Raw genomic sequence first — 13,277 nt, 5'->3', positions numbered from 1 at the left:
CGTACTGGTCATTAAATATTGCACCAACTGGTACAGAGAAAAAGAGATGCAGGCTTAACCCTTCACCATCAGAGGGTTTTTAAGCACACTGGTGTGCAAAGGGAAGGTGTTCTCACCCGAGTGACTCCTTACCAGCCCCATGGCTATTGTCGTGGACATAGGAGACCTTCTGGGCCACCACATCCAACTGGCGGTAACTGGAAATGGGCACGCCGGGATAATTGATGTGCTCAATCTGACCATGCACAGGTGGCAGGGAGACGGCGTACAGCAGCTTCTCGGGTTTGCTAGTGCCATCTGTTGCCACAGGAACATCTGTCGTCAAGGTCACCCTGTCACCCTCTGTTAAAGTTACAGGTTTGGCGAGTAGAACAATGTCACCTAAAAAAAAAAATGAAATTAGTAAAAGGGGAAACCAATGGGAAAGAAATTAAAAAGGGGAATAGTCCTTATTACACTCCAGACCAGAAAGAAAGAATAGGATAAAAGTCAGCCCTTCAGAGGAAGGAGAAAAATTGTATCAAAACAGCTTGGGAAAATATTTTTGCTTTACATTTCAGAGGCAGACAGGGCATTTACGAAAGAGAAAGCTGCAGAGCTCTCATTTGTTTTCAAAGACACCCCATTTTGAGTCCCACTTAAAGGCCAATATTAGGTGGAATCACATTTTTATCTAACCCCAGCCCAGGTGAGTTTATAGAGGAGCTTACATTTATCTGGCTGCATGATTTGCCCAAAATATTGAAGCTGGCTTTGATTTTCTGTTCAGGGAGAAAGAATGACCCACTTGTTTAGAAAGAACAATTATGTTAATAGATCCAAACAAGCCAATGGACAGAACGCGTTAATGAACTAAGCATTAAGCGCAAATGCTGTGTTTTAAGCCGATAGTGATGCTGTAACCTCAACAACAGAGGTTGTGGCTTCATTTATTTATGAAGAGCTCCACCATATCGCCAAACGGTTGGGGCAATTTAAACATTCACAAAGGAGTACCCCCAGAAAACTGAGGCTGCTGGAAAACAGATCAACTGGTCTTCTCAATGATGTACCTAGTCATAACCACTTCATCCTTTCCTATCATAACCCCTCTTTGTTTTTAAAAACACCTCTGAATCAGGGTGGCAGCACAACAGTTGACCTGCCAAAGACAAAAGCAGAGACAAGATTTTATCCAAGGATATTGCAAAAGCAAGAAAATAATGTCAATCAGTTTCCGTTGCTGTCAGTCAACCTGCTGATGATAATGCACAATAATAGCATTTCTAGCCTGGACTCCACAGGAGCTTTTTTCTGTTTCTTGCCTTATTATTAAGTTGCTAACTGACTTTCAGAAACAACAGGTTCCTATTAAATGGAGAAGGCTGCCAGCAATATCTGAGAACAGTGGTTGTCAGGGCTTGGGGGTTTTAAAAAATTATTTCCACAACAAAATCTGCACCAATTTCCCTGCTTTCCATCCCATTTGACAGCTCACTTTTGCTATTAACCCTTTTAACACCACTTCTCCACTGCAGCTATCATAGCAAACGAAAATCATGAATGAGACTCGATGCATTCAAGAAGTGACTATTACCTGAGGAAATCATGCTAAGGAGACCGCAGTCATTCAAAATACAATTAGTTAGCTTGCCTTCATATAGCAAAGATGTTCATTATGTTTGAGAAAAATCATCAAAAAGGAAAATTAGCATCCTCTTCCCCAGCACAACAAACATTATCAAAACTCACAAACCTGGAGCATTTGGCATCAGAAAAATCGTCTCGAGAAGAAGTTGAGCCTTCCAGCTTTGGTTGCATCTTTGAAGGAGACTAAACATGTATGAGATCTCACTGAACAGGGACTCCTTTTGAGATTGTTCCCAAAAGTGGTCTGAGATCAAGGATGAAAGCAGAGCAGAGAGGACCTAAAAAGGCAAAGGATGGAACGACACTTAGGAAGCAGCCAGGGACGCAGGACATCAGCCTGCTGCACACTTTGCTCAATTGTTACACAAATCCACAGGCAAGTGCATGCTGGTTAAGCTGATACAGTACTTGTGTTGGCTCATTTTCTCTACGGGAAACCCAAACAAATAAGATAAATTAAGGAGGCAGCGGTGAAGCAGGCAAGTGCAGCTAACCCAACTTCACTTTTTGCCCATGTGTAACCAAGGGCTGGGTTTCTCTTAGCAGCTTAGAAGTCTTTTGATACTTGTATTTTTTAGATGCTCAGCAGAGGACAGTGACAGGATTACCAAGGTGGTCCCTTTTAGAAAAGCTCTCTCTTACTGTCTGTCACCTTGCTGCACTGACCCATTAACACCACCTGTAAACAGGAATCTGCCAAACTTAAAAACCCCAAGAGCCTTTCAAGAATCAGAGCTTGACCTCTGCTAATTCCACCAGATCTGCTCCAGAGAGATGCAGTGATGGGAGATTGCCCCAAAACCTGTGACATGGAGAAGATCTACCTGATTAACCCTTTGAGCAGCAGGTTACCCACTCCCATTGCTTAATGCTGGGGGGAAAAACAGGTTCCTCGTGCCCCTGATTATGAGTGCAAGGATGAAGCTTTCAAGCCCATACTTAAGCCGCAGTGCTCTGAGTACCTGCTGAACTGGGATGTCAGCCATCAACTGGTTTGGTTACTGTGAGGCAGGTATTACTTAAAAAAACATTTCTAAAAAGTCGCTGGGTTTATACAGACAATCAAAAGAATAAATAAACACACATTTAGTCTTCTAGGCAGCTCAATTCACTACTTTTCTATTTGTTTCTTTTTCTCAGCCTGATACCCACCGTGGTCAGGGAACACAGTGCAAAACGCATGTGACATACCACAAGAAAACACGTACATCTGAAGTTGCTCATCTAGCAGCAACCTTGGGCCTTCATGTGTTTTTTTTTTTTTTTTTTTTTTTTAGATTCTAGGAAAAAAAAAAACAACCCACAAACGACAAAACTACACATTTTCAGATTTAAAGGAAAAAACAGACTTCAGCCACCAGGAGACCCCGTGACCAGCTGCACCTTGAGCGGTCGGCAGCATCCCCCACGCGCTCCCTGCCTGGCGTGGCAGGCAAAGCCGCTCAGATTTTTGGATTCACTTGCTTAAACATCGTGGGCTTGAAAGTTTGACTTGAAATATAACGTTAGTGGGTTTGTGGTAAAAGCAGCAGAGAGGATAGGATGACAGGCAGGGCAGAGGGGACTGATTGAAAGCAGGTGTGGAGGAGTAAGATGGGAGGAGAAGAAAGAAGGAAAACATGATTGAGTAAGTAAACTCAACATTATTATGCATATTGAAAAAGAGCACCCATATATAGAGCTCCCACCTGTGCTCACTTGTTTTTAATGTTGTTTTTGAATATATAACAAGAGATGGGCTTTAAAACAGAGGTACCAAAACAAGGCACAGTGTGGCCCGTGCTGCTCCCCCAGAGGTGGCAATGGGAAGAGGAGTATTGGCCAGATGTTCTCCATCGTGTTTAACTCAGCACTGGGAGGTACTGGGCTCCTCTGGTAAGGATGGTACAGGAGAGGATGGAGGTGGGAGGGCCCAGACAGACTTCAAGGTGGGCTTGGTTTCTGGCTACAGTGGAGATTTTCTATTTGTATCTGTATACATACATGCAGGGACAATAAATACAGTGGAGACTGATGTTTCACCTAGTTTTGCCTCTTAAGGTTCCTCATCAAGTTCATTTGCCTCCTGCACAGAGTACAACCTTCTTCACTTACCTGGTAAAATACATCGAACAAAAAAGCATTCCCCCCTTACGAGGGTGAACGAAATGCCCAGGAAGGTAAATTACAAATTACAGTACATTATTGACCATAGGAGGCTGTTTTAGGGAGAATGGTGAACTGCTCCCTCCTTCAACACATTCACACACCTTCACACCATCCCAATTCCATACAGCTTTGCCTAGTTTTTTACTACATTTTCACTTGATTGTACATATTATTGTCTTGTTAACTGCAAAATTTTCTAGGGCACTGAAAAGGAGAGAGCATTAATACACACTGAAAAGTCCTGGAGCTCAATTAACACACACCAGGGGTTTCAAGGGGAGGGGAAGGAAGGGGGTTCAGCTCCAATTATAAAAGGCAAACTTCCTTAGCTTTTTTTTATTTTTTTGGTAATATCAGCTAATTAGACTTTGACAACCAATTAGCAGATTTTTAGCTTTGCTGAGAATCAAGATAGCGCTGAGAAAGGAGAAGGCAAGTAAACCAAACACGCAAAATGCTCCTCTTGTACCAAACAGGCTGTCCTTAAAAAAAAATATCCACAGGGCCAGATCCTGCTCCAGGATTTACAGCCCCTTCAGCTGCCTGCCACGCTGGTTACTTGCAGGTGTAAACTGGGCCTAGGACTTGGCCTGCAAACTTAAACTTGCCATAACTCATATAAATCTGCAGCGGAGAAGCCCTGTTCAGCCTCCTTGCAAGGTTACATTTTAACTTTTAATAACCTTTTTGCCCCTCTTTTTTTTTTTTTTTTCCTACCAACCATGAAGTACCCAGATGATTATTTAGGATTAATGGATTATCAAAAGTGCCAGTTGGCACACTCCTACTAAAGAGAGGGGGGAAAAAAAAAAGGAAAAAAGTGTAACAAATGCAGCTGTTTACTAATAAATAAAGCCTCAGCTGTAACAGAAATAAATTAGATGCATTTAATTGGTCAACTGCAAACCTCCTCTCTTTATTACAATGCTGCTTCTTGTTATTTTATGATGTCAGGGTAGATGGCAGACTGACAGAGTGTTTATGAATCACAGTTTGCAGATGGCACTCCTGGTTTTTCAGCAGTTATGAGCACAAGTAGCATGAGGACTCAATAGAGGGTTTTTGCCAGGGAGGACCCCCTGAGAATTAGCTGCCTTCATTTCTCTGGTGCCAATCTCCCCCTGACAGGAGCACTATTTCACAAAACCTACATTCAATAAATTACACCCGCCTGGCAAGAACTTGGAAATATTTAACACTCAGAGGACACCAGCGTCTCAATTTGATTTCTATTCATTTCCAGAGGACGCCAGGCACTACTTGGAACAGCCTTCATTTGTGTGCATGCGCATGTGTTTTCCCCCCCACACTCAGCTAAAAAAAATAAAAATATATACATATAATGGTATTTGCAGCCAGGAATATCTTGCCCTGCGTTCAAAATGACTTCAGGTCTCCCGAGGACAGTTTACGGTCTCCTGCCCTGGTCCTCCTGAGCTGCCCTGCCTAATGACAGCTTTGTAATCCAGTTGGGAAATAATCTCACATGGCTGCACTCGGAGCTCGTGAGCTGTAAAACTTCTGGATTGAACCTCCTTCGCCTGGTCACTTCACTGAGCTACAAGCAAATGCGATGAGGGATGTGGTCATAATTGTCAACAGATTTGTAAATTTGTGTCATTAGTTATGCGCATAATGGATTTTATTCTAATGAGCTTGTTCATAAGAATGCCAGGAGGACTTGGCCCCTTTGGAGGAAATAAACTACAAACTTTGCCCATGCATTTTAAAACACATCAGTGCCACATAAAGAGGAAAAAAATGTTCCCTCTCCTTTCAGGGAACTGCAGTTTTTACTTAGGTGAACCTGATGCAATAAGCTATGGCTCCTTTTACTGCTGTAGCCTCATTCTCTGCCTTTGCTGGGATTTCTCATGGATACATGAACATTTTCAGATGGGGACATGTCTTTTTCCATCCATTGACTAAAACTGAAAACTATCATGACTCTTTGGGCTCAAGATACTGCCATGGAAATAACAAAGGCAAGTCCTTGTCCATACCCTGATTGAAATTTATTTCAGGACACAATGCTGTCAAAGCTGCCACGGCCTGAAAACCAGAGCACTTCCCACTCCAAATCCAGCTAGAAACCCTGTGGTGCTCAGGGGGGAGTCAGCAGGACCTGCTTCAGATGGAAGAACAATAAAGTGTGTTACTATTAAATCAGGATTTTATTGTATCTACTACTATTAAATGTATTCTTATTAAATCTAGTTATAGCATTAGATTTGTTCTCCAGAGACAAAGAATGAGGCTTCCAAGCTTGCTTTTTGGGGAAATCTACTCCTGCTTTTCTAATAAACAACCTGGATGTTTTTATTGACTGCATAAGCTGAGCAAAGCAGCAGACAAGCCCATGGAAACCTACTGGCACCTTTGCCAAAATGATGTTCTCCGCGTGCCCAGCAGAGCCCTCTTCCTCTGCTCTCCCTCCTCTCTCTCTTCGATTCTGCTTTTCAGCCAACCACATATAAAAATCTTCGGTATGTGCCAAGTACTACAGATGGGTCCATTGTAGCACACCCTAATGTTCATAGCTGACACCCAGGTGTTACACTTTGTACTTGCTCGCTAGCCAGACGGTGGCTTTATGCCAAGGGGAAGGCACAAAGCACTCAGATACCATGCTGAAAAGCTACATAAGAAAGACTTTAAGAAGCAGAAGAGCAGGTAAGAGGCTATACAAAAGCAAGAGACTGGTTAACCCACAACTACCTCCCTCTGCCACCTCAGCCTCCTGTCCCGTCCCCATAAAGCTCAGATTTATTATCGGGTTACACCCAAGCATCTCTGTTCCTCTGACCTTACCCACAACCAGACCAGCTCATTTCAAACCTACTGCTGACCTAGAAGTTATTTCAGGTCTGGCTAGCAATAAAGAGACTTATTTAAAAGGCACAGGCAGATCACAGGTTCATCACACCTGGGTTATGGACACTGCCTGCATGGGCTCTGAGTGTGTAAGGAGCAGAGTTCCTAAAATCACACCAACTCACTATCTACATGTAGCCAAGTGGCCTTGAAAGCATCTGAGAGCCCCTCCTATTTCAGCCACTGGAAAGGGTTAACACCAGTATCCTATTTTCCCTTCCATTTTCCCCTCCCAGGAGCCTACTCCCCTTCCAGCCTAATTTCCTTCAGTTTAATTAATTTTCAGTAATCACAAGTCTAGACACCACAAGCAGCAGTTTCACACCCCAGGTGACACGGTAACGTTTGTAGCGGACAGGCGAAGGGACACAGCACGCTTCCACTCACCAGCCCCCCGCACAGAGCTAGAGCTGCCCATGTCTTGGCTAAATCCTTTTTGGAGAACAAACAATTTTTTTGGAGAACAAATGCTTTTAAGGATTCAGGTGCAGGGAGCTTTTCAACCATCTGGCTGGCGGAGGCTTCCCAGCTGTCTGCAGCGGATGCGTTCAGAGCAGCACGTACGAGCAGGGTCCAACACTTTCGAGATGTGCCAAACCTGCAGCACATGTGGGGAGCAACTGTGCAGCACCAGCCTGCTCCAGAAAGTCTTGGATCGGCGGTGCGTGGGCTCTAAAGCCATGCAGAATACATATGCTGCGGCCCACGCAGGATTTCAGGAGGTTGGGCAGCCTTCACTGACTTTATCAGAGGTGCTGGTCACACATCACACCTGCTATACGGCCCCATCACACTACACCTTGGCTATTCTGGATAAATCCGGAAGTGCTCACTCCTTAGATAAAAAGAGGAGTGGGCAAGAGCAGCTCTGATGGCCCTAAGCAAGTTGCCACTATTTGCCACCCACAGCAAAGTAAGAAAAATTACAAGGTATCAGGAAGGCAAGTTAGAAAATAGTAGCGATCTCTTGGAAATACATAGAGAAGGATCATTTGAGAAATATGCAGGGAGAGCAAGACTGCAGTACCCCAAGCAGAACATGAGCTTGGTGTTGTCACGAGAGCATAGAGGAGCTGAAGTGGGCAGGATGTTCCTCGGTGCATTAAAACCAGCATCTTTTCCAACCCAGAATGACTTATAGCCACCAGGTTGAGGGACCTTCTAGGGCTGCCACCATATCTGTTGTTTTTTTTAGTTATGCACTTCCATGTATTAATATTATTTCACATCGCCATGCTAGCTGTCACTGATGGCTCTCACGCTATTCCCCGCTTGTCAGAGCTCCAAAAAAACTCAGTGGTGTTTGAGGGACCTGCATGTTTTTGGGATGAATATTGAGAAACAACTGGGGATCCAAAGAGAGAACTAAAAAACACCACCCTAGTAGCTGCTGCTTACACAGACACTCCTGACCAATTTTTAGCCCTATAAAAAGCACATTTTTTAAAACACATAAAATTGGACCAACTGATAACTAGCCAACTTTCCATATAATTTTTCAGTCTAACTCCAGTACAGAAACAAAAAGAATATTAATGAAGGCACTTGACAGAAAGGACAGTTAGTTCATGCATGCATTAGTGAACAGTTATGGTGTGTGAAAAAAAAAGCCTTCCTCTCCTTTGGTTGTGTAAAATCACCGCTAAAATAATATATTTCCTCCCCACTGCTTCGCAGTCTGAGATTTAGTCCTGGTATTTACTGAGTGCAGTCTGCAGGGGTCTCTTCTCACCCTGTTTCCATGCGCTTCCACCTTCCCTAGAACCAAGTAGGACGAAAAGCCAACTGGCCACCACCTACCGTGCTTGGCTGTCAATGTAAAGCCCAGTCCTTATTATAGACTCTTGCTCACAAAGGTGTTTGCTCACAGCGGGGATACAGTAGCTGCGTCCTCAGCCCTCACAGCTCCCACAGAACCTATGTATTCAGGTCAGTTGCACAAAGCCTCCCTTAGAAGATCCCTTCCTTCCTCTTCTGAAATGAATGACTCCACAGATCTGCTGGTTGGGCACTTACCTTCCTATGGTGGAGAAAGTAAATATTTAGCACTGGAAATATGTCACCTTGTTTCTGAAGATTGAGAATAACACCTTGGGCTTCACCGAGCTGGGTTCAGCAGCATCCAAGACACTTGCAGCACTGTAGCATGACCCAGGATGAATAACGGCATCCTCACCCACCCCATAATATTTTCCAGTTTCTGACCATTATGTTGTATTTACTGAAACACAACCAACTGACTCCTGAAAGGTTTTGTGGATATGTTCTCAACAAACAAAGCAAAGCAACATAAATTAAATCTATGGGACAGAGCACATTTAGGTCTATTTGGGCATTATGAGCTAGATTTCCTAATGCACTCAGGATGTCCAAAAAAATGGAAGTTCACTTTTACAGTCGCCTTCCTCCCCTCTCGTGCTCCCCTCTGCTCCCCCTTTCACTTCAGTAGATTATGTGAGACTCATTACTTTTTATAGCTCTGAACAAAAAACATAATCTGACTGTTTCTTGCTAATATTAGGCAATGACATAATGCCATTTGCAGAGGTGTTGCGCAAAGATGTTGACTTTTACTGGCTTCTGATGGCAGGGCTCTCCACTTTATATTCTGTTTTATGTAAGCCTCCTCAGAATTTATTGACCTCAAAGGATTTCTCGAGTTGCTTAATTATAAAAGGAAGAAGACAGCACAGTGGCTTAGCAAACCAATATAAAAGTCAGCTAAAATGTGTCATTACAGAGACAGGAGACATATAGCAAGAAGCAGTTTCTAGGGTCCGAGCTCAAGGCAAAGCTTTTCCTCTGAGTTATTCCCTGGCAGGGCTGGGATGCTGCAGGGTGATGCCGGAAGAGGACTTCTGGCTCGCTCTAGTATTACGTAGCTGTGTTGTGTTAGCCTCAGGTGGGATAGGGACAGAGGCTCTGGGCACCTCTGAAGCCATGGCGAGAACTTGAGAAAGAAATCCCGCAGGGGACCTACCAGAGCCACCTAAACATGCAAGAAAGTTTCAAATAAAAACCTATGTTTGGTGTTGCTGCTTACCCTATCAACCTGGGGATTTCATTCAGCCCCAGGAAAACAGAGAAATAAAAGCCCTAAAGCCACCACTACCTTCAGCTACAAACCTGGGCATATGGGGAGAGTTGGACTGAGCTCATCCTCTGCAGCATCTGTGGTCTCTGCTTCTGACCCAGCACTGGAAATGGCTTTTCTCAGCTGCTTCAACTTCCAAAACTATGTTCATGGTGAGAAAGGGAAAAAAAAAAAAAAAAGGGAAAAAAAAGAAACATGGAGACACTGGCGAAAAAAAACAAATCAGAGGCAGTTGCTACCTATTTAGTGAGAGGAATGTAACGATTCTAGCCAGACTTCCCCAACCTCAGTGCATCTCAACATTGCAAAGAGGTTACTCACTTCACACCCTCTCTTCTCCAAACTTAGAGCGTAATGCCTCAAACATCACCCCTGCTCCTCAGGATGGAAGCTGAAGTGCCTGAGAACACAGAGGCTTCTCCAGGCTGGTGTTGGAAAGGCAACAAGGAGAGAGGCTGGGCAAAACTCAAAACTTAGCTAAGAATAGCAGCAATAACGGGTGAGGATAATTAAAATATATGCAAGTGCTGCAAGAAAGACTACTGGCTTTTCTGCACGACCTGCAGCAGGAATGGGACTGAGGTGTTGGTACAGCACCCAGCACACGGCAGTGGGCAGCAGCTTCTCCCGAGGCTCCTAGTTTATTTTAAAGTGGTAGAAGCGGGAGCTCAGAGTGTTTAAAGACATTATTTTGGTCTCTCTCACACCACTTGGTACGCGGCCCATGATCGTGTCCAAAAGAGGCAGATCTGGCTGGAAAGACTGAATGCTGCTTAGTATTTTCCATGTTATATTTTCACATCTTGGGGAAAACTGTGGTAGCGAGGGATCTGTACCTAAGCTTTTCTAATTCATGTGACCATCACTTACTCGGCATGACACCACAGGTCTCACTTCTCTTGGCAGCAGTACAGGGCTCGCGCTTTCATATGGATGAAGTATTTTTGAGCAATTTCTCCAATTTATTAAGCATGAACAGGCTCTTCTTAGCATCAAGCAGACAGAATTTTTTAAAAACATTTCAACAAATCTGCTCCCACAGGACTGGGACAGAAAGCTTTGCCACATACGTGCATATGATTTTTTTCTTAAATTGTCCTTCAGCTTCATGGGTTTTGATGAAACTGTGAGTCAGATTCATGACTCTGTGCAGAAGAAGAGCACACTCCCAGCTCCATGGCTTGGTGGAAAATGGTAATACTGGCACACTTCCTTCCCTTACTAAAGGGCTCAAATTTGCTTCGTGGACTGGGAACGCATAAACGAGATTTGAGATGTGAAGCTCACCTCCGACGGACTAGAAAATAACATGGAAATTAAAAGATTAAATAAGGGGCATCTCCGTGGGGTTGCTCACACTAGGAAGGAGCAAACACGCTGATCCAGCAAAGCCATTTCACATACATGAGAACAGAAATAGCAGCAAGAAACAGTCCTGGGGTAGACGATGAGAGGGAAATTACAAGAAACAGGGGAAGGAAAGAAAGCATAAGAAAAGCAGACCAAGGGAACAGGCAGAGAAGAGTAGGATGAAGAAGACACAGTAGCAGACTCAGCTCTTGCAAGGAGAGGACCTAGCTGGAGAGCACAGGGGAGGCTGCAAGCATTTCAGCAAAGGGGCTCAACACCTACAGACCCACCAGCCCCTAAGGAAATGCTGGTAGGAAGCAGGGACATGTGTCCATTTTATAATTTCTCCTTGTTTACTACTTCTATGAAATTTTTCAAAATACACACGTGATGCTCTGGGAATGGAGCCAAATCCATTGCAGGAGTTGATGCCTCTGCACACACCACGGGCTGCTGCTCCCCTCTGGAGAGAGGCAACCACACTGGATTTTTCTGCTTTCCCCTGCAAAAAGGACCCCAACAAAGGGGCCTCAGGCAGCCAGGCACAGAAATGGGGGATTTCATATGTGCACTGACTTATGCCTCAAAAAGAAAGCTTGTACTTATCCTCACAACTAAAAGTTCACCAGGTATTTTGTGATAAAACAGGTTTCTCGTGCCCTGAAAATGAGGATTACAAATCCTGCTAGTGGGAAAAGCCAGATCTGTATATAAGTTTGGTTTTGATTTCCTTCTCTCTGAGACAAAAGTTTTAATTTTCAAGTCCTAATAGTTCCAGTGGGAGGAGAACAGAAATTATTTTTAGCTCTGCAAACTATTTTAGTGAGTCAAGAAATTGCTATTACCATCACCACGCAGAGAGGGCACTGACGTATTAGCCTTACTGATGGTTTTTCCCCTGTGCCCCTCAGAGATCTTTTAAAGGGTCTACAAAAGGCAAGAAGGAAAATCAATATTTTACTCTTCCTTTTTTAGACTGGATCTGGCATTTCTAGAGGGATTCAGCAACTCCACAGGATTTATTTTTCTTTCAACTTGTGAATTCTTAAGAGTAGAAACCCTAATTAAGCCAAAACACGTGTTATGGTCATGAAGTGAGTGAAAACACATCTCCTACATCCCAGTCTCACAACACGCCACCAGACCACGTTGCTTCCTATGTTCCTCAAACCAATAAACAAAAGCTCATATCCACATACTCATGACAGGGTTTAGACTTGCCATGCCATTCAAAAACCTTATGACAGACTATTTTATGATGAAAGGATGTCAAAAGGACTTTACCACTCACAGAGACAATTAATTAATATTACTCTCCATGTAGCTCCCCCTTCTTTGTTTGAAGCCTTATTCCCAGAAGTTGTGCTCTGGTTCTCTTGAAAGGAACGTGAAAATTAACACCGCCTTCAACTGGCTTTGGACCTTAGATATTAAAAAAACCCACACCATGTTCTTCCCAAGAAGATTCACTGTTAAAAATAGATTAAAGGGAATGGAGAAAACATACAGAAGGGAATAAAGGAAATGGGAGAGAATAGTAGAGTGTGAAAAAGGTGAAACTCTGGCCTAGTTGAAGAAAACCAGAATTTTGCCACTAACTTAAATACAAACAAGCCTCCGCCTGGGGACCACAAACCAGCTCTTTCTGCATGAATGGTTTCTGCTGGACAGTGCTGTGCAGCTTGTCATGGGCCTGCACCAGGCAGCAGCATGTACAGCTCTGTGATTAACCAGCTTTCAGGGATAACACATGCAATGAAAGCAAGATCTTTGTACTATGGGCAGGTTTGGAGATGCTGGTGCATAGATGCATTTCTTTATTTTTCTTTCTAAGTCTTTAAGCACTGAATGTCACTTAGATAGCTAACCTGGAAAGATGAGGGATTTCATTGTTGACTGGCATGATGTAGATGTAAAGTGTCCCTTGGACTGTGCGCTTGCCATCTGTCAGCTGCACAGTAAAACTATCCTCTAGGCTTTCTGTGTCATCATGCATGTACAGCAGCATCAGTCCTACAAGAAAAAAGGGGAAATTAAAATGAAAGCCCTGTATTCTTTGAAAACTTAGAACATAGTGATTTGATTATTTCCAAAAAAAAGAGTACCTCAACTCTCTGAAATTTAAGACAATGGTTATGATCTTAAAACCCTTCAGATCTGGTGGCCCAGAAAGCCTATCCTG

At 43.6% G+C, this 13,277-nt stretch overlaps 2 long non-coding RNA genes across 7 annotated transcripts in view; both read right to left on the bottom strand.

The window, feature by feature from the left end:
* Nucleotides 1-2,007, bottom strand: part of LOC110363298 (uncharacterized) — a 63,549-nt gene extending 61,542 nt beyond the window's left edge. For 3 of the 6 annotated variants that reach the window (XR_010474279.1, XR_010474273.1, XR_010474274.1), the window contains exons 1-3: nt 1,736-2,007; nt 1,053-1,141; nt 133-381 (exon numbers count right to left, since the gene is read on the bottom strand). This is a non-coding gene — a long non-coding RNA (uncharacterized LOC110363298). The remainder of the gene's footprint in view (nt 1-132; nt 382-1,052; nt 1,142-1,735) is intronic. The other 3 variants (XR_010474271.1, XR_010474275.1, XR_010474272.1) reach the window with 3 other exon arrangements.
* A 7,766-nt stretch (nt 2,008-9,773) lies between these two features.
* LOC135580103 (uncharacterized) lies at nt 9,774-13,110 on the bottom strand. The gene is made up of 3 exons (XR_010474270.1): nt 12,964-13,110; nt 10,616-11,042; nt 9,774-9,886 (listed from the first exon to the last, which is right to left on the bottom strand). It is a non-coding gene; the product is annotated as an uncharacterized LOC135580103 (long non-coding RNA).
* Nucleotides 13,111-13,277: the final 167 nt, after the last annotated feature.

Source organism: Columba livia, chromosome 8, assembly GCF_036013475.1.
Source record: "Columba livia isolate bColLiv1 breed racing homer chromosome 8, bColLiv1.pat.W.v2, whole genome shotgun sequence".
Classification (NCBI taxonomy): Eukaryota; Metazoa; Chordata; class Aves; order Columbiformes; family Columbidae; genus Columba; species Columba livia.
Note: the sequence above shows the minus strand (reverse complement) of the source record. Positions and strands in the feature narration are given on the sequence as shown.